This window comes from Eptatretus burgeri, chromosome 10 (genome assembly GCF_056783735.1).
Source record: "Eptatretus burgeri isolate ZD-2024b chromosome 10, Ebu_testis_v1, whole genome shotgun sequence".
Lineage (NCBI taxonomy): Eukaryota > Metazoa > Chordata > Myxini > Myxiniformes > Myxinidae > Eptatretus > Eptatretus burgeri.
This window is the reverse complement of record NC_140970.1, coordinates 15,008,495-15,029,523: the sequence shown is the minus strand read 5'-3', so window position 1 is coordinate 15,029,523 and position 21,029 is coordinate 15,008,495. Positions and strand designations below refer to the sequence as shown.

General features: G+C 39.8%; 1 long non-coding RNA gene across 1 annotated transcript in view; it reads left to right on the top strand.

Annotated features, from left to right (window-relative positions):
• Nucleotides 1-340: 340 nt before the first annotated feature.
• The window catches only part of LOC147017971 (uncharacterized), a 37,210-nt gene continuing 16,521 nt past the window's right edge, over nt 341-21,029 (top strand). The window contains exon 1 of the long non-coding RNA XR_015062780.1: nt 341-776. This is a non-coding gene — a long non-coding RNA (uncharacterized LOC147017971). The remainder of the gene's footprint in view (nt 777-21,029) is intronic.

Genomic DNA, 21,029 nt, shown 5'->3' with positions numbered 1-21,029 from the left:
TCTGGTGTTGATGTGGTGCAGACAGGATGGGCCAATTTGGACCCCGTCCTGAGTCTAATTTCCGTGAGGATCTTCGTGTCTCTTTCATTATGACAAAAACATTGCTCACCGTTTTATAAAATTGAAACTACAATTTATATCCTGATTTGTTTTTGTCTTCTTCCCATCCCACAGTCAATTTCTTATCTTGGCTCATCGTGTGAGGGTAAGCAAGGAGCAAAGAAGTTCCTGACAGGCTGTTCCAAAAATTGCCGCAACACCCAAAATAAATACTCCATTCATGCCAAGCAACACGATCGTGTTTACGGACACACTTCTGTTTTTCAGTTTCCTGGTCATGGTTGCTTCTTGTTGATCTGCTTCTGCTTCTGCTTCCAAAAAGCTCAGTAATCGTTCTGGATTTGTCTGTGCTGCCATCGATTTTGTGTTCTCCGTTTGTGTGCTAACTCCCAGACCAGAAATGTTGTCTTGTTCAAAATCTTGTCCAGAAGTCCATCAGACTCCAACACACCAATGTATGCTTGGCGAATGAAATCTGAATTCATCCTTGAATGATTTAGTTATCTCGTTCCGTAGAGACATTCCTGATCAGATTTATCCAAACATCCCTATTCTTCACTGCTTCCTGAAGCTCTGGCAGAGATAGCTTGGATGCAGCCTTTACCGCCATCAATCCACCTCATCACAAAGCCTGCCTCTTTCTCTTCTTCCATTAAACATATCCGCATGGTTGATTTCTCCAGACCTTCGATTTCTGCATGCGTTATGTCTCTAAGGTATGACAGTTTATGTTTCAGCATCAGCACTTCTAATGTACACGATGGTGTAATTTCTTCAAACACTGATTTGTTTAATACCTCCACCACCGAAGGTCAGCAGAGGTTATGTTTACACTCCTGTCTGTCTGTCTGTCTCGAACAGCACATCTCAAAACATTGTGGATGGATTCAAACGAAATTTGGTCGACAGGTTGGTTGTGTGAGAAGCACGAAAAAATTAGATTTTGTTGAAAATCCATATCCAGATGTGGATACTGTAATTTTTAAGGTGGTGCTTCACCATTGAGAGATCGGGCCAAAACGATATGTAGCACGATATCTGAAATTTTTTTTGTACGGATTCTCACTAAACTTAGTGGACATGTTGGGTGTGTGACAAGGAAGAATTTGTTCAATTTTGGTGAATATCTGGCTCCACGTGTGGATCTGAGTATTTTTGAAGTGATTCTTCACCATTGAGTGATACTACTAACAACAATATATTTCACGATATCTCAAAAAGATACATACAGATTTGGATAACACTTACTGGACAGGTTGGGTGTGTGACGAGCAGAAATGGATTCAATATTGGTAAAGATCTGAATGTTTTATTTTTTTTTAAAGTGAATCTTCACCAATGAGAGATAGGGCCAAAAGCTAAATATGTTGTGGATGGTTGAAACTTGGTGCATGAGTTGGGTGAATGACAAGAACAAGCCAATTAGATTTTGGAGGTCCGGATCCAGATCCAGCCTATTGGTGGGAAACAAAACGGAAACTGTTCAGACAGTCGGTGGTTTGCACTCTACCGAGTGTGGTTCTAGTTATTTTTGTTGTCCATGGAATTTTTAGCATTCGTCGCCAACATAACCTTTCAAAATTGTCAACTTTCTTCCTTTCTTTTTTTGTCACCATCCATGACTCGCATCCGTACGTTCACCAGCCTCCTCTTGGTTTCCATTATTTCATCTTTGTCTTTCTAGATATTTGTTAACTCTGACATTGCTGTTCTCCCCAATGCTAACCATCTATTAATTTCTCCTCCACATTTTCACTCACTTCAATATTAGAATCCAGGAAAATGAAATTTTCCAATTTGTCCATGTGATCGTCTCCAAATGTGAACACATCAATCTTTTCAGTTGATAATATTTTACTCTTTTTGGTTTAAATAAGGACCAGCTTTTCATTTTCCTTCTCTACTGTCTTCAGCAGTTTTCTCAAGTCCTCTTCAATTCCACAGATTAGTATCATTAGCATACCTCAGGTTGTCGATGCATCTTCCTAAAATCCTGACTCCAGCCTCCATGTCATTCAAGTTTGATTTCGTAATGATGTGATCACTATGCAGACCTTGAACAACTAATGGGAGATAATGCATCCCGATCCAACCCCTTTTCCAATTCCAAACCATTCTGTATCCCCATACCCTATTATTACTGTCGCTTCTTGTTTAGTGTACAGACTTCTCATCAGATATATCAGAAGTGCCAACATCCCCATTTCTCTCAGCATAATCCACATCAATTAATGATCAACACAATCGAAAGCTTTGCTCTAACCTATATAAAAAAGACACACCTTCCTTTGATATTCCCTTGATTTTTCGATGATCCACATCATATTTGTGATTTGTTCTCTAACACATCTTCCTTTTATGAAACCTGCTTGGCCGAGAGGCATTTCTCATTTCATGAAGTCTTCCATTCTGTGTTGAATGATTTTTAGTAATATGTTGTTGGCATGTGACATCAAGGCAATGGTTTGGTTATTTGAACATTCTCTTGCATCCCTTTCCTTTGGCAATGATATGTAGACTGATTGCTTGCACATTTTAGGCCACACAATCCAGTTCCAGATCTGTGTACAGATAGCTGTTAAAATTTTGATTGCCTCCTCCCCAATCCCCTCAAACAGTCATGTTGGAATTTAATCGGAAATCTCATGCTTTTTCCTTTTGCGGACTGTTTCAAGGGTTTGTTGTCACTTTGAATCTCCATGCATGCCTCTTTGAAATATCTATTTTTGTCTTTCCTACCTTGTCGTTGGAAGTCAGCATTTAGCCACTTAATGTCCTCTCTCTCTCTCTCTCTCTCTCTCTCTCTCTCTCTCTCTCTCTCTCTCTGTCTCTCTCTCTCTCTCTCTCTCTTTCTCTCTCTCTTTCTCTCTCTCTCTTTTCATATCTCTCTCTCTCTCTCTCTCTCTCTCTCTCTCTCTCTCTCTTTTCATCTCTCTTTTCATCTCTCTCTCTTTCTCTCTTTTCATCTCTCTTTTCATCTCTCTCTCTTTTCATCTCTCTCTCTTTTCATCTCTCTCTCTTTTCATCTCTCTCTCTTTTCATCTCTCTCTCTTTTCATCTCTCTCTCTTTTCATCTCTCTCTCTTTTCATCTCTCTCTCTTTTCATCTCTCTCTCTTTTCATCTCTCTCTCTTTTCATCTCTCTCTCTCTTTTCATCTCTCTCTCTTTTCATCTCTCTCTCTTTTCATCTCTCTCTCTTTTCATCTCTCTCTCTTTTCATCTCTCTCTCTTTTCATCTCTCTCTCTTTTCATCTCTCTCTCTTTTCATCTCTCTCTCTTTTCATCTCTCTCTCTTTTCATCTCTCTCTCTTTTCATCTCTCTCTCTTTTCATCTCTCTCTCTTTTCATCTCTCTCTCTCTTTTCATCTCTCTTCTTCTGTCTGCAATAATTATTCCATCTTCTGACAGCCATTTAACCTTCTTCTTTCCGCTTATTTTTGGGATGTTGTTTTTGGCTTCTTCATTTATAATGTCTTCAAGATCTTGTCACAATTCGTCTGGCATTCTGTCAACCAAGTCCAGCTCTGCATAATGGTTTTTCAACCTTCATTGCATATTCTTCAGGTATATGTTCAAGGTCATATCTAGTCGGGGTTTGTGAGTTTATTTTTTTTCACCGTTCTCAATATGACTCGTATTTTTGCCACGAAGAGTTCATGATCTGTCATACAGTCTGCACCTGGCAGAGCATTGGCACACTGTAAAACACTTCTCCATCTTCTGTTGATGAGAAGATAGTCAATCTGATTTCTATATTGTCCATAAGATGAAGTCCATATGTACAGTCTATCTTTGGGTTGTTTGAAACTTGTGTTTGCTCATTCGCCACACACAACTGAAGCATTTGCTCACCTGGCTTGTCAAGGATACCAAGTCTGTGCTTTCCTCCAATCCCTGGTGTTACTGCTTCCACAATTTTTTTTCATTTCAGTCGCTCATAATAATCAAAACATCTCCTTTTGGCATCTTTTCTTCTAGTTCCTGCAACTTTCTGGCACAATCATCATCTGACACAATGGCTATATTTTCGTAGATTCCTGATCATTATTGTCTTCTTGGCATGTATGTAAGTGGTTTGCCATTGCCTTCTTTTGAGCAGTGTCTGTGGGTGATTTATGGTGTCTATGGTGATGGGTGATCCGAGCCATTCGCCTCGATAAGACAATCCTCTACATAGCATCAAGGTGATGTAGCCATTACTGGTGATATGTGCCAGCTGCCTGCATGGCAATCCAACACCTGTTCCCATGGCTTCATGTAATCCTGATCAGAAGGCTAAAACGTGGTCATGCTCCTTGCCTAAGGGTGGCCCATGGGTTAACCATTGCAAGGGCCACCAACTTAAAAGAGAATTGCTGCCTTTACCCTGTTAAACCATTAATGTTTGGCTTTGGTGGAAAAAAAAACTCAGCCAAAGGCAGCGGCGGACTTCTATTCCGAGTTTCCTTCTCCGAGATGAGATGCCTACTCAGGCTAATGAGCCCCATCTCCCTGAAGCAATGACAGAATCATACATTGTTTAAATATTAAGTTTCACACAAAATAAAAGTAAAGACAAAATATTAATGAAACAACCAAGTGAGTTAAGCAATGGGACAAAGTGAAACTGAATATTAGTATAAGGTGATTGGGAGCCAGGTATCATTGGCAGAGTGGAAAGATCACAAGGGTGAGAGAATATGGTGATTATTGACCTGGTTTGGACAGCGACTACTATCAAATGTGGTTATGCATGGGTATTTGAAAATGAAACGGAGCATTTCACAATGCAGAACTTTAAAAGTGTATACAGATTACAGCACTGTAGACTGCATCTCAGAATGAACAATCAATATTAAAGTAGATTTGCGTGCTGACTGATCATGGCGTGACACGCCACGCACTTGTCCTTTCCGGAACAGTTAAAGCTTATCCACAAACCTTGATAACTGTGCATTGAATCACAGCCCTCAAATCAAAAACTGCGCTATTCCTGCCAACCCTAACCCACCGGCATTTCTCTTACCTGAAGGACTATTGTGTATTGCTATCCATCCATCTTGCCATCTCACTTTTCAACAAACCTTGATTGTTGTTGTTGTTCATCTTTCGGCTGCTCCTGTTAGGGGTCACCACAGCGGATCATCCGTCATGATCCGCACACTGATTTGGCATAGGTTTTACGCCGGATGCCCTTCCTGATGCAACCCTGGTCGCCTTATACGACACAGGGATAAGGTTTGCGTTTCGCCATGATTCCGGGCTGCCCTACACCCTCTCATAGCGCGACCCAGCGCAGAGCTCCCGTCCTCAAGCGATCCTCCAACCCAAGCCTCCGAGTAGCCGGATTACAGGCGCACGCCACTACGCCCGGTCAACAAACCTTGATTATGTGTAGAAAAGATATAACTCTTCACGGAGTTTGTTTAATGTGCTTTCCAACGCTCAATCCTGGTTTTAGCCTTCCCCCCCCCAAAAAAAAAATGTGTTTCCTCTCGAAATTATTTTATGAATAAATGTTTTTTTTCATGGAAACTGCCATCATTCAAAATTCAAAGTAACATATTGATGACAGTCACAATTAACCATGCAGTATTTATATTGTCTCATTAACCTCCGATATGTCTCATAAACCTTCTCGACTAACAATTTTCATGAAAACTAGTCCAGCACAATGTGCTTCACCTTTTAAGTGAGTTATTCTTCGATCTTGTTTTAATATTGTTAGAGCCTGATAAAATGTTAATTCCCTCTCCCCCAACTAATGCTGTCTTTAACTGTGGATAATAATTTTTTATTATCATTATTTATTTATATTTTATATATGAGCATGTTCAACAACTTTGGTGAATTTCTGCCAAACCGTTTTGGAGTTAGCGTGATGGATGGACACACTGACAGACAGACAGACAGACAGGGTCAGACAGAGCTGATTATAATATCTCCTCGTTTTTCTCAAAAACTGAGGACATGAATAGAACAGCAATTGATAGACCACATACCTCTGCCAGGCTGAACAGTTTACATTTTGTATCCCACTCATTGACTGTATCTGCATCCAGAGCTGAACCCAAATCTAATCAGTTTGTTCTTGTCACCTACCCAAATCATCCACCTTGTTTTATCATCACCCATCCATAACATTTTGAGATATTGTGCTACATATCATTTTGGTCGATCTCACGACAGTGAAGAATCACTTAAGAAATTAAAGACATCTCATGTCCATATCCAGATCTTCACCAAAATCGAACAAATTTGTCCTTGTTACACACCCAACACGTCCACCAAGTTTCGTGCAAATCCGCCATTAACTTTTTGAGATATTGTGTGATATATGTATATTTTTTGGCCCTATCACTCTATGGTGAAGAATTACTTTTAAAATTATAGTGTCTGGATACGGATACAGATCTTCACCAAAATCTAATCAATTCGTCTTTGTGACACTGCCAACCTGCCCACCAAGTTCTATCCGAAGTGGATAACTTTGTGAGATATCCTATGGTTACTGCAGCACCAGGCCAAAAGAAACAAGAGAGAGAGGTTCGCATTTTGCACCGCCATTGCCCATAGGATCCTAAAAGACCACGGCTTTCCAGATAACATCTTCTTTGGTGATGAGGCCCACTTCCATCTCAGCGGTCATGTGAACAAACAGAACATGCAATTTTGGGCAGAACACCAACCACACAAAAATATGGAAAACCAGTTTGTGTACCCAAAATGAGGATTTAGTGTGCTATCGGATGAAGCAGTATAATAGGACATTTCTTCTTTGAGAACGAAGCCAGATAAATAGTGGCAGTCAACACAAATAGATATGTTGATATGTTGTAGGGAACATTCCTTCTGGAAGTGAGAAGGATACAAGACATCACAATGAATTCAGTCATCTTACAGCAAGACGGTGCACCACCGCATATGTGGAATTTTTGAGACGGAATTTCCCCGGTGATCGACTCCTTTCTCGACAGATGGCCAACCCATAGCCTCCCTACCCCGCGGATCTGTCTCCTCCCGCCTATGACCTGTGGAGGTCCCTCAAAGCTAAAGTCTACGAAAACAACTCACATACACTGCAGGAGTTGACAAATAACATCAGATCCAAAATCAGATGGATCCCACCTCAAGTTCTCAGCCTAGTTATCAATGACTTCGATGTCAATACAAGCTGAGTTATTGAGAACTTCAGTGTCTGTGAGGCAGCTGTCATCCAGAACCATGGTGCTTGGATTGAGCACTTTATCAACTACTAATATCATTGCTTATTATTGCTTGTTGAAGCATTTTTTCACTCTATCAACAAATATTTAACTCATCCTGTGTATTATTAGACAAAAACAAACAAAATTGTCCCTTAAAAAATATTTTAGTTTGATAAAAAGTTGCACATCATTTTGGACCAGCATGTACATCAATATTTATTACACATCAATGTGCAAATACTTCAAATACATTACTCTGCATTACATTCTATTGACATATTTAAATGACTTCAAAACTGATTACACTTTTCATTTTTTTCAAACCTGCCACCAGCCCTCTTTATTCGACCTTTATCATGTGATGAAAAAGATAATTGAGATTGGAATCTTGCACCACGGAATCCTGGGCTGCACAATATCGATGTAGCAAAGCACATGCTATAAGGCAAACACCGATAGAGCATCCATTAAAGAAAAATGACCAAGTACCAAGATCTGAAAAAACGAAGTCAAGAAAATCTTGAGGATGAGGAGTGCCGACATTGTGCGGATGGTAGTTAAGAGGAGGAGATTGGGACCATACTCTTTGCAGAGTGTTGGTGCTGCTTAAGCAGTCTCCTTGGCTATTGGACACAATCCTGGACGGGTCGCCACTCCGACACTGGATACCAGCATACTGGCACTCATTTTGCCAACTTCGGAAGGATGACAGGCTGAGTTAACCCCACCTGCTGTTAATTCAACAGCTGAGTGGAATTTGAACTCAGGACCCTAAGATCCAAACCCCACCACCCGAATCATTAAGCCAACACCAGGCATAGTAGTTAGGAGGTAGATAAAGCAGAACCTCATAAAGATTTTGAAAGCAATAGCAGCAAATATTACAACAAACAAACTACAATCGGAAGCTCACGAAGGTTCAATGGCAATCTTTGAACTTCTACCCATTTTAGTTTTCATCTGCAGTCTGATGGAGTACTACTCACTCCTCTGGGGGTGGTACTCCTCCCTCACACTTAGCTCGACTTCACACTGTGGAAACCAAGTCTTTTAAGATAATTGGTATCTCCCACGAAGAAGCAGAGTCTTTAGGTCTCTCACTTTCTCACTGGAAGCAGGTTGGTGGTCTTTCTGTTTTCTACCGCCTCCTCTCTGGTCCCCCCCCTCTCTGTCTGTGATCTGTCCCGCCTATATTTCCACAGGGTGCTCAAGGTCTGCCAAAAAACCCCTTCTGGTGAAACTGTCAAAATCAAGAATTACTGTTCACCTTCACTCTTTCATTCCTCTTTTTTCCCCTCTCTGTAACAAATTCCTACACTCTCTTCAATCCCACCCCTCCCTCTAGGTCTTCAAAACAGCTGTTCACCACCACCTCTTATCTTCTCCCATCCAAAACCTCGATCTTTTCTACCCCCGTTAATCAACCCCAAACCAGCATCCTTCAAATTCCTTGTTTTCCTTCCCGAAAGTCCCGGTAGGTGCCATCTTGTTTACCCCGTGTACCCTGCCCCATCCCTCTCCATTCCACAGATCTCCGATTGTCTTTGTTCCCCACTATTTTGTGCTTCCCTCTGCCGCCTTGTTATATGTTTCTGTGAATTATCTCTTACACAATTCTCAACATGGTATGCAGAATAACAATAATAATAATAATAATAATAATAATAATAATAATAATAATAATAATAAGCAATGTGTTTGAATCCTCGATCAAACGACAACTAATGACTCATCTGGAAACACACAACCCTCCTTATTGTTCAGTATGGCTTTTGACATTCAAGGTCCACTCGTGATGTTCTATTCATAATGACTGAACATGTGAATAGGTCTTTGTCTCATTGTGGAGAAGACAGGGTTGTTGCTCTCGACATCTTGAAGGCTTTTGACAAAGTGTGAAACAAGGGCTTCATCCATAAATTAAGATTATATGGCATCTCCAGAAAATTGCTTGATACAATTTCAAACTTCCTTACAAATCGTCAAATCTCTGTGGGACATGAAGGACTGCCATCCCCTGTCCATAATACAAATGCTGCTGTTCCTCAGGGGAGTACGTTGGGTCCAGTACTGTTCTTGTTATAAATCAATGATCTGCCTGATTGTATTCTTTCTCTATGAAGCATTTGCACAGATGACTGAACACTGTATACTACCTCCCCAGGAACCTTGTCTCCTCCTTCCCGTATCCATGCCAGTACCACTCTCAATCAGGACCTAGAGATTGTGATTGACTGGAGAAAAGATCTCTCCTTGACGAAATCCAGCGACATGCTGCCATTCTGGTGAGACAGTTGGCATCATCCCTGGAACCTCTCCCAATCTGAGGTTCTGTTGAATTTTTGAGCCTTTTCAAGAGATATTACCATGGAATATGCTCTGCAGGTTTCTCACAGGTTGTTCCACCTGAGCATACTTTCATTCGCTCGACAAGTTTGGCAGTTTCTTCCCATCCATACACTGCATCTGTCCTGAGGAGTCAGACTATGGAGTACTCTTTAGTTATTTTCCCCACTGCATCACTTTGGAACAGTTTTCCTGCATCATGCTTCCCCTCAATCCCAACTTACTTCAATTCAGGAAGAATGTCAATACAAATGTTTAAAATATCTATGCTTTCCTTTGTGTAGCCACAACCTTGTGTGGCCTTTGGCTTTGTGGTGGGCGAAAGAAAAACAAACAAAAAACACAAACAAACAAAAAAAACAGTCAACAATAGAGCTACAATAGGCAACAAATGTGAAAGTGAAGGTGACATTCGAATATCTGTCCTTAAATTATACACGTATAGACCCTGTTATGAATCTCAATGTATTTCACTGATAACAGATAATCTTGCTAATGGAACCTAGAATCGATTTCGGATAATTATATTGTGAGTTATCTTCATCGCTGTCCATCATGAGCAGTATGGTGTTGAATTTTCTCACCTAAGTGCATCATGGAATGGCTCTGATGATTGACATGCAACATATATGTTGAAACCAAAGAGTGATTTTCAGTATTCATGTTTGTTTGAACACAAATGTATGTGCCAAACATGACATACATGGGATCTGTTGCAGCATTATTTTATAAAATTTTGTAAATTTGAACAAAAGTTCATTTTTCACTTTTACATCTGACTGATTATTTAGTGCAAAACCATTTTTGCTTACTTTAACCTTTTCATCTTTAATGCTGTGTCTGTTCGTTAATCCACATCTTGTCACCAGTTGGAGTCTTGGCATGATCCTGGAGGTCCAAATGACTCCCCAAAAGGAATTATGTGCTGTAACTCCAATGGTCCAAAATACCTTCTCGCTGTGATTCAAGTACAAGCTATTAGGATGAGCTGAGCAATATCGTTGTTTCAATAATGAACAATAATTTACTTTATGTAAGTTCAAACTCATGTCATGCAACAACCGAAAGAACGGGGCTCACACGTTTACAAAAAAAACACACATTTATTTATTTTACTACTGCACATGTATTTACAAGTTCAATTCCCATGATTCCTTAAAAGTTATACCTTGTTAAAGTTATCTTTTACAATTTGCACAAATTGTATGGTTACAAAATGCACAGTTTATAAATCCTTCGCTCCAACATAACAATTAATCACAAAGAAAAGTTCTTGCACCTCGAGATAAGTCTCTCTGCAGAGAAATATGGGCATTTGAACACGAAAGTCATAGAACGATACACACAATGAATGACATTGGGAACTTCTTTCAGATATTGACTTGACTGACTTAAAGGAGAGAGGGCCATTGGGGAAAGGGAGGGGAGGTGGTGAGACAAAGCTGATGGGTTCTCCAGAGAAACGTTGTGGTATTTTAATAATTTCTGGTTTCAGCTTGACCTTCGGTACACTGTATATCCATCCTATTGTGTAGGGGGGCACAGAATGGTATAAATGCTGCCTGTCAGACCAAAAGTAACCCAGGTTGTCATCCCATTGTGCCTGTGCACCAACCTGCTTTTGGCTGGTCAAAATTAGCTCCCATCAAAAGCACCCAGCTTCCACTTTGACTCCAACATTTGCCACCTCTTCTCACCCCCAGTGTGCCTTTCTTGTTAAGCTCTTCCTGAGTCTGCCCTCTGCGTGACTGCACAGACCTTTTTTTTCAGCTTGAGTCAGTCAGCTTGGCAGCACAGCCATTCAGATGCTCCAACGTGGCAACAAACGAGTGCTTCCTCCATGATCAGTCGCTGGAGAATAGAACGTGTCATACATTCACATTTCTCCCCCCATCACCTCTCCACATATGTTGTGATATCAATTGAATGTCCCGTGGCAGAGAACACTGCAAATGGATCTCTCTTTTAGAGTCATACATGGGCGACAGATGATTTCCTTCAAAATAAATATTCTTCGAAATGCTCTCAGAACAATACGTGATTCATCCAAAATTTAAATCTTAATTGGTTTCTATCAAGACCTGCCAAAAAAACTACACTTAGCCATAAGAAAACATTGAATGTAATTTCCTTCATTTAAAATTTAATTGCCTTTTCTAATTTTAAGTGTGAGATCCAGACAAATGACAAAACAGACGAGACAAAGGTACACCACAATAATCTCATACAGTGAATATATAAAGCAAATATTATAGAACAAAATCTATATGCCTACATATTAGGTATAAAACGAAAATTGCACTCGATAGAGCGCATAATGCATTTCCAACAAACTGAACAGTTTATGTTTTGTATCCCACTGATCGGCTGGATCTGCATCTGGACCTAAACCAAAATCTAATCACCTTGCTTTTGTCACCCACTAAACTCATTCACCAAGTTTTGTCATAATCCGCCCACAACTTCTTGAAATATCGTGATATATATATATATATATATATATATATATATATATATATATATATATATATATATATATATATATATATATATATATATATTGTTTTTGGCCCCATCTCTGAATGGTCAAGAATCACTTAAGAAAATTTTGAAAATTCTCGTACCTCGATCCGGATCCGGGATTCCATCAAAATCAAATCGATCCATATTATTGTCAAGCAACCAACCTGTCCACCAAGTTTCATCCGAATCCATCCACACCTTTATGAGATATTGTGTTATATAGCGGTTTTAGCCCTTTCACTCAATGGTGAAGAATCATTTTTAAAATATTATTGGATCTGGATCCCGATCTCCACCAAAATCTAATCATCTCGTCCTTATCACACACACACACCCAACATGCCCACCAAGTTTAGGCCAAATCCATCCATAACTTTTTGAGATATCCTGCACACAGACAGACAGTCAGACAGACAGTGATGAAAACGTAACCTCCATTCACCTTCGGTGGCGGAGGTAACCAAAAGCTAAGATTACTCACAGATCTCTAACCCTCTCACTCATAACACTTTATAGCACAGACTAACATACATTATTACCATTTGTTTACGTTTTGTTTGACAGTTTTTTTTTGTTTTTTTTGCAGTTTGGTTTACAGAAGTATAATAATTAACTTTATTTTAACCTGGTTGGTTTTATTTTTTATCTTCCAAGAAAAGTTATTATTAATCGAGGCCTAGCCACTCTGTCCTCGCAGTAATATTAAGTTTGATTCTGGAATAAATATTTAGGAAAAGGAAGGAAAAGTCCAGAATAAATATTAAACACAAAACATGGTTCCCACTGATAGCCATAAAAAAATAATGTAATATTACATCATTAATATAATTATCATAATGAAAATAATGCATTATGTTATTTAACAAACCACACAAAAAATTATCATTTTCCTGACAATATAAGTTTGTGAAAATATTTTGTTCGTTGGTCCATGACAATTTCCTGCAAAGCCATTTTCTTCCAATGCAGCGCTTTTGTGTGCATTTGTTCCGATGAAATTGCTCTTCTCCTTGTCCAAAATATTTACAATCCTCACTGAATTCATCCCGTCTTATGTTCGACTTGATCTATTTAATTTACTTTCCATTGATGGTGGTCCCAAAGGTGTTGCAAGCTTCCAAAAATATTCAGGCCCCAGCTCGAACTTCAGACACCCCGACCCCCACTAAAACATTTCACCCAGTGGCATGTGAAATAAAATAGGCAAATTGTTATAAAGTCTAATTCTTCCCTCCAGGTCTTCAAGACAGCTGTTCACCACCATACCAGATCACCCCCCCATCCAAAATCATGGCATTTTCGATCCCCGTTAACTCTCCCACCACCACAATAAATTTCACGGGGTGAGGTCTGATGAACAAGGGGTCATGGCATATTGCACACACCACAATCCATCCACAGGTCGGGATAAGTCTCACTGAGCCATTTCGTGGACCCAGAGATCCCAGTGCAACATGGACACATGTGATTTATTCATGTGAAGCTTTCTTAAGGGCGAGGTTTACGCAACTCAACCAGCGAACTTTCGAGACCTGAAAGAGTGGATTCAAGCAGCTTTTGGAGAAATTATGGTCGGAAAGTGACAGAAAATGGTCTTGGAGTATCGCGAAAGGATGCACGCTGCTTGAAAATGATGGAAATCACGTGGAAATTCATAACTAATTTTGTACACTTCTGAATTCGATGCATTTTTTTTACCATAAAAAAAACTTGAAATATTTACCTATATCCTGTAAATAGCTTGTTTGATTTCGTTTCTTAGTAACAGAATTACATGGGTTCAAAACCGGGAATAGATACATGGCCTACTCTGTGTTAACTTTAGCAAAGGTGGGTCCAGCATTTTAAAAAAAGGGTGAAGCCGAGTGGTCAGGAGTGTGGGATGAGGGAGGGGGTTGAGTGTGGGGTCCTTATGTAATATATTATGTCAAAAATACATCCCACTAGCAACATCTATCTGGATAAATAATTGCAAGTTTTTGTCCATTGACCGTGAAGAATAACAAAACATTTTAAATATTATCAGCTTAACATGTTTTTATTTAATTTTAATAATGGAAGATTTGTTTTTAAAAGAAATAAAATTTAGATGGTGAATGACACTTTGTCCTTCGTCACTCCTCCCACCCCCCCCCCCCTCATCAAGTCCACCTCTAAGCAATTATCTTGTCATCTTTACACTTATCCCACTCTTGATTCACACATCTCAACTGCATTGAACGATGTTAGTGGAGGCTAAAGTTATTGAAAGTGCATCTTGGGACTCAGAGCAAGCTGTGAACATTTCCGCGGCTAAGTACCAATTCTAGACAGGTTGACACTTTTTGTAAGGTGAGAAATCAGCAGAGAAGCCACGGAAATCAAACACACGGCAGTGAGGGTAATGCAACAGGGCTTTACCAACTCCACAACCAAAGCACCTCATTTTGCATGCTCAATATTTATAGTTTATAAGTCACAGAGACAATAATTCTAATTCAGAGAACCTGACACCCACCTCCAATAGTGGGGCAACTTCGCTAAATATAGCATAACAATTGTGCATTTTATGAGGAAAGCACCAAATTTGGCACACTAGTAGCCTATCATATAATGAACAGATTTGGATATTGGGCCATCTCAAAATTTTTGATGACAGTGGAAAATGGCTGCCACAGCCATCAGCGGCTGAATTTGAGATGGCTCAATATCCAAATCTGTTCATAATATGATAGGCTACTCGTGTGCCAAATTTGGTGCTTTCCTCACAAAATCTACAATTGTTATGCTAAGTTGCCCACTACAATGTCTGAAAACATGAAAATTTTCATTATTATTCGATAATAATTTAAAATTGACATTGGAATGCGTGTGATGATGACATATTGCAACACTTAAAATTGGAAAACTATGGATTTCCGACTGCATAGAAAATGCCAAGCTGGAGTATCATCTCCCAATATATGGCCAAGCAAACAGGGCAAAAAGAAATTCGAAATAAGATGGAAAGGAGTTTATTTTTTTAGGTGTTGGGGCCAAATGACCATGCATCATTCGAGCAAAGCTATTGATTTTATTGATGATCCCCAGTACTTGAAACATGTAAACTTTTCAGGGATATGCCTGTATGACAGACAATATTTCTCATATTCGTGTGTAATTTTGGACTTTATTGAGTTGCATTTTCAAATACGACTCTACTTATTTTATGGCTACAATTATTCGCACCTTCTTGTGGGGATGATAGAGCAAGATTGTTGGCCGAAGTCTACCGAAATGGATGGCAGCCTTCACATGAGACTGAAGGTGGCACGAATTTGTAATTCGTTCAGGTTGCTGGTAGAAACCTAGTTTCACTTCAAAAATGACACCGTAAGATACACTACATGGCCAAAAGTATGCGGCCATCCTTTCTAACTAGTATATTTGGATATTTCAGCCACACCCATTGCTGACAGGTGCATACAATCAAGCACACAACCTTGCAATGTCCATAGACAAACACTGGCAGTAGGATGGGCCATAGTGAAGAGCTCAGTAACTTTCAACATGGCACCGTCATAGGATGCCACCTTTCCAACAAGTCAGTTCATCAAATTTCTGCCCTGCTAGAGCTGCCTTGGTCAACTGCCAGTGTTTTTATTGTGAAGTGGAAATGTCTCGGAGCAACAACAGCTCAACCGCAAAGTGGTAGGCCACACAACCTCACAGAATGGGACAGACAAGTGCTGAAGCTCGTAGCGTGGAAAAATTGTCTGTCATTTGTTGCAACATTCACTACCGAGTTCCAAACTGACTCTGGAAACAACGTCAGCACAAACACTGTTCATTGAAAGCTTCATGAAATGTGTTTCCATGGCTGACCAGCCACACACAGGCCTAAGATCACCATGTGCAATGCCAAATGTCGGCTGGAGTGGTGTAAAGCTCACTGAATTTGGAATCTGGAGCAGTGGAAATCCGTCCTCTGGAGTAATGAATCACGCTTCACCATCTGGCAATCTGATGGATGAATCTGAGTTTGGCAGATGCCAAGAGAATGCCACCTTCCCGAATGAATCATGCCAACTGTATAATTTGGTAGAGGAGGAATAATGGTCTGGGGCTGTTTTTTATGGTTCAGGTTCAGTCCCCTAGTTCCAGTGAAGGGAATTCTCAATACTACAGCATACAATTACATTCTATATGATTCTGTGCTTCCAAATTTGTGAAAACAGTTTGAGGAAGGCCCTTTTCTGTTTCAGCATGACAATGCCCCCATACACAAATTGAGGTCCATACAGAAATGATTTGTTAAGAGCAGTGTGGAAGAACTTGACTGGCCTGCACAGAGCCCTGACCTCAACCCCATCGAACATCTTTGGGATGAATTGGAATGCCAACCGTGAGCTCGACCTAATCGCCCAACATCAGTGCTTGACCTCACCAATGCTCTTGTGGCTGAATGGAAGCAAATCCCCACAGCAATGTTCCAACATCTTGTGGAAAGCCTTTCCAGAAGAGTGGAGGCTGTTATCGCAGCAAGGGGGGGGGACCAACTCCATATTAATGACCATGATTTTAGAATGAGATATTGGACGAGCAGGTGTTCACAACTTCACATACTTTTGGCCATGTAGTATACTTACTGTCCACCAAGGCACCACCTCATACTAACAGATGTGACACTCAGTTTCACATCCATCCTCTGAACGGCACAACTTGTGTTGCAACATCTTACCTGTGAAGTACTAGTCTGACAGTTTATAGTTGGGCCGAGAATCAAACCCACACAAGGTGGCTCAAAGGTAAGTGCGCTAACTCTGCACCGTCCTATCAGGACTCCCTGCTGTCGTTATTGGAATGGAGATGCAGAAAGGTACATTGGAGCCGGCTCAAATGTGAATGGGAAAATGGAGAAATAATGGAAATCGATTTACTTCCGTCGGACAAACAATAAGATGCTGAGAGTTGCATATCTTTATCCTGATGATATTTATTGGCTTACACAAGCAGACACCCGATTGGCAATGGATATACGAAAGTTAGCTTTTTTAGCAGCAAAGTTTCTGAATAATAGGTTAGTGCATGATGTCTAGATTTTACACACACCACACAACAGCAAAGTCTGACTCCACTGACTTTATCTTGAAGATAGGAGGACAGAATCTCACTCAACAAGCATTATCACATATATCATTATAGCTGCTTTGCTACTATTACATTACTGAGAAGTAAATAAACGATTTTACAAAATAATATGCTTCTCTGAAAGATGATCAATGAGAGAGAAAAGCTTTCCCAGACTTTAGATTACAATAGACTTTAGGCCCCAAATATGATTCAAAGTTTAATATCACCCTTGTGAGAGCAGAAAGTTGACGAAATGCACAGATACATTTTCTATTCCATATTTACAAGGGGTGGATGAGCTCCATTGAGTTTATAGTTTCAAGCATCCAGTACAGAGATGCTGTCTCCTAAAAAAACACCCAATGCAGGTAGGAAAATTTATTTTTTCCACCTGGCCTCGTTACCCCGTCCTTCACAGTGGTCCTGTGAAGAGGTTTCCTTGTTTCAGGATGAGGTGAAGGTTTTGCCAGTTTTTCCTCTTATTCTTTTTCTTTGTCACCCTTTATAATAGTGGCTTTCAGCCTTGTTTAGGGTGTACTTCCAAAAAAAACCCAGAAAGTGTCAAAAAAGCCAGACCATGGATGGCTGCGTACCACATTTATGCACCGTGTTGTCGAACACGTTGCATTTCAAATGCCTATAAGCAGCAAGCGGCTGTGGGAAATGAGCCACAAAACTCTCGGTAATAGTCATGTAGGCCTGCAGGAATAAAAGATAAGCACACTAGTAGTGTGCTTCGAACTAAGTTGTAGACATAGTGGATCATATCCTCTGGGGGGATCTGATTGGTATATGAAGTTGTGTTCTGGCACTGGGCAGCAGAACTACATTAGGAAACATTCCTTGCAGAATCCTTCAGAAAGGACATTAAAGGGCATGAGAAGCGTTTTATGATGTTTGCTTGGCTTATTGTAATCGAAAGGTATGATTATTATGAAACCATTTAAGTACAGTTTTTGATGAATTATCACAGTGATGGAAGGTATAATCTATATTGTGTTTGCTGTTCACGAGCTCCCCAGCCAAAAATACACCATCTCATCTTTGATTTCTGAAGTGATTAACACATTGAGCACATTTCAGGTACATTACTGCTGCCCAGCCAGTTCCCTTCCATCACATGCACAATCACGATTAGGATATTTCTACTTGTCTTGTTATATTAACTGAATAAAATCAAATATGAGTTATCTTACAAGGAACTTCAATGCAGGAGGAGACATTTAGCCCATCATGCCTGCACCACACTGATAGCAGACCAAATGTATCTGTCAAGCTGAGGGATATCCAAAGTGTGCAAAAATAAAAATGTGGATATATATTTATTCAAATTTTTATTTTTTAGTTATATATATATATATATATATATATATATATATATATATATATATATATATATATATATATATATATATATATATTTTGGGAGGGGGGTGGGGGGGGTAGATTGGCATGGGCAGTTTTGGGGCTTCTATGATGTCTGTTTGTAGACACGAATTTGTTAATCTTGTTCCATTGCATCGTCCCTGTGATGGCCAAAGATTCTGTAATAGTGTTTCCAATCGTTTGTCTTTTACTTCAATGTTCTCTGTCCATCTTTGTCATTGTAGTTGCATTTCGGTGTCTTTGTCTATTTGATATCTCCTCTAATGTTTCATTAGTAAAGCTTTGATGGTTCCTCAGAGTTCCCTCACACAGTTCAGCCATGTTTACACTTTGGGTGGTATAGCGGGCAGTGTATCATTATCGTTTAAAATTAAAAAAAACTTTGACATTAAAAAATACACATATTTGTATCAGATGGAATGAGAGGTATGTGCGGTATGAGGACAGTATCTGAGTTCAATCTACCTATTTATACAGGCCTCTATCATGTGTCTGTAGATACGTGCAGAAACATCGCTAAGGCTTTTATATACAGTGCCTTCAGAAAGTATTCACACCCCTCAACTTTTGCCACATTTTGTTGTGTTACAGTCTGAATTAAGAATGGATTAAATTTAAAAAAATGCCACTGATGTACACAAAATACCCCATAATGACAAAGTGAAAACATGTTTTTAGAATTTTTTCAAAATTAATTAAACATGAAAAGCAGAAATGTCTTGCTTCAATAAGTATTCAACCCCTTTGCTATGACACTCCAAATTGAGCTCAGATGCATCCAATTTCTTTTGGTCATCCTTGAGATGTCTTTACAACTTGATTGGAGTCCACATGTGGCCAACTCAATTGAATGGACATGATTTATAAACAAAAACACACCTTTCTATGTAAGGTCCTACAGTTGACAGTGCATGTCAGAGCAGAAACTCCACCATGAAGTCCAAGGAACTGTCCGTAGAACTCCGAGATATAATTGTGAGGAGGCATCGATCTGGGGAAGGGAATAAACCAATTTCTAGAGTGTTTAAAGTTCCCAAGGGCACAGTGAGCTCCATCATTCGGAAATGGAAAGAATATGGAACTGCCCAGAGAGTAGTATAGCCACCTTGTGCTCAGAGGTCTTGTATACAATTTGACATTCCAAAGAATGGGAGGATGAGACATTTGGCAACTCAACTGCAGGATTAGCATTAGGCAAAATAACTAAAAACTCCAATAGGTGTCCACTTTGGGTGGAGGGAGAGAATGACACAATCGCGGCAAAAGTTTGCAGTGTTATCAACCAGATCACCCTGTTTCATAGTAAGACATTCCTTTTATCAATATGTAGGTCAAAAGATTATTGGGTAAAGGGAAACATTACTGACAGCCAATTTGACAATAGCACAAAAATTTAATATATAAACTACCAGCAACAATTATAAATGAAAATACATGAATATAATTATTTTTCTTCCACAGAGGGCTCCAGAGCTCTAAGAATGCCCCCAGACCCATACCTTTTGAGATGGATAAAGGCGTTTTGAAGTAATAGAGGTCTGGCTTGAACCACTGAGATTTCCATTTTAACATTGGTATTTTCCATAGAATACCCAGGTATCTTGCAACAATAGAGATCTGATTTGTACCACTGAAACATCCAATTAGAGCTATCCAAGTTAGCAACATATTGCAGCAGTAATAGAAGACATGAGGCATGACATTGCAATGAAATTCAATTTCCTGGCTCAATTAATAGCGGAACTAAAGAAACTAGAGACAGCCAAGCCAACGCTTTGCTTCCTCAAAGCAAAAAAGGAGCTCAAAGCCATCCACCAGAGGTATATCCTATGCACCAGTCATCTCCATTTTCAACCTGCTACCAGAGAAAGAGGATGCCAAGTCATCTAGGATGAGGTCCATCAAATTACTGCCTTTGAAAACTTTCTCGGTGAACTTGACTACCTTATCTGGCATGTTCAAGTAGAGTTGGGACTCAGCGACCACCACCAAATGGAAGAGGCCACGCTCCTCATCAAATACACTAGGCATGGCGTTAATTGTGTCGCTTTGACCGTCAAGCACTCTATTGCGACCATCAGAAGGAAGTATGACATTTGTTTGGACTGCGCGTCAAGATGTCGGTTAACACCGATACTCCAGAGCTGACCTGCACCGAGTGCAGAAAGGTCCGAGAGTTGATAATACTCATCTTCGATAAAGCACAGTAATACTACCAGGAGGGGCAGAATGTCAAATTGGGATCGTTCAACCCGAATCACCACTTTCAATTCTGGATGGACCACATCTTAGCCCGATAGCTGGAGTAGGAGCACTGAGATAAAGATTACCCCAATAATACTAATAGAGAAAAACTCCTGGAACAACTCCGGGAAATCATTTGGCATGACGAGAAAAACCATCGCCTACTCACAGTTGATGACATCTGAGCAATGC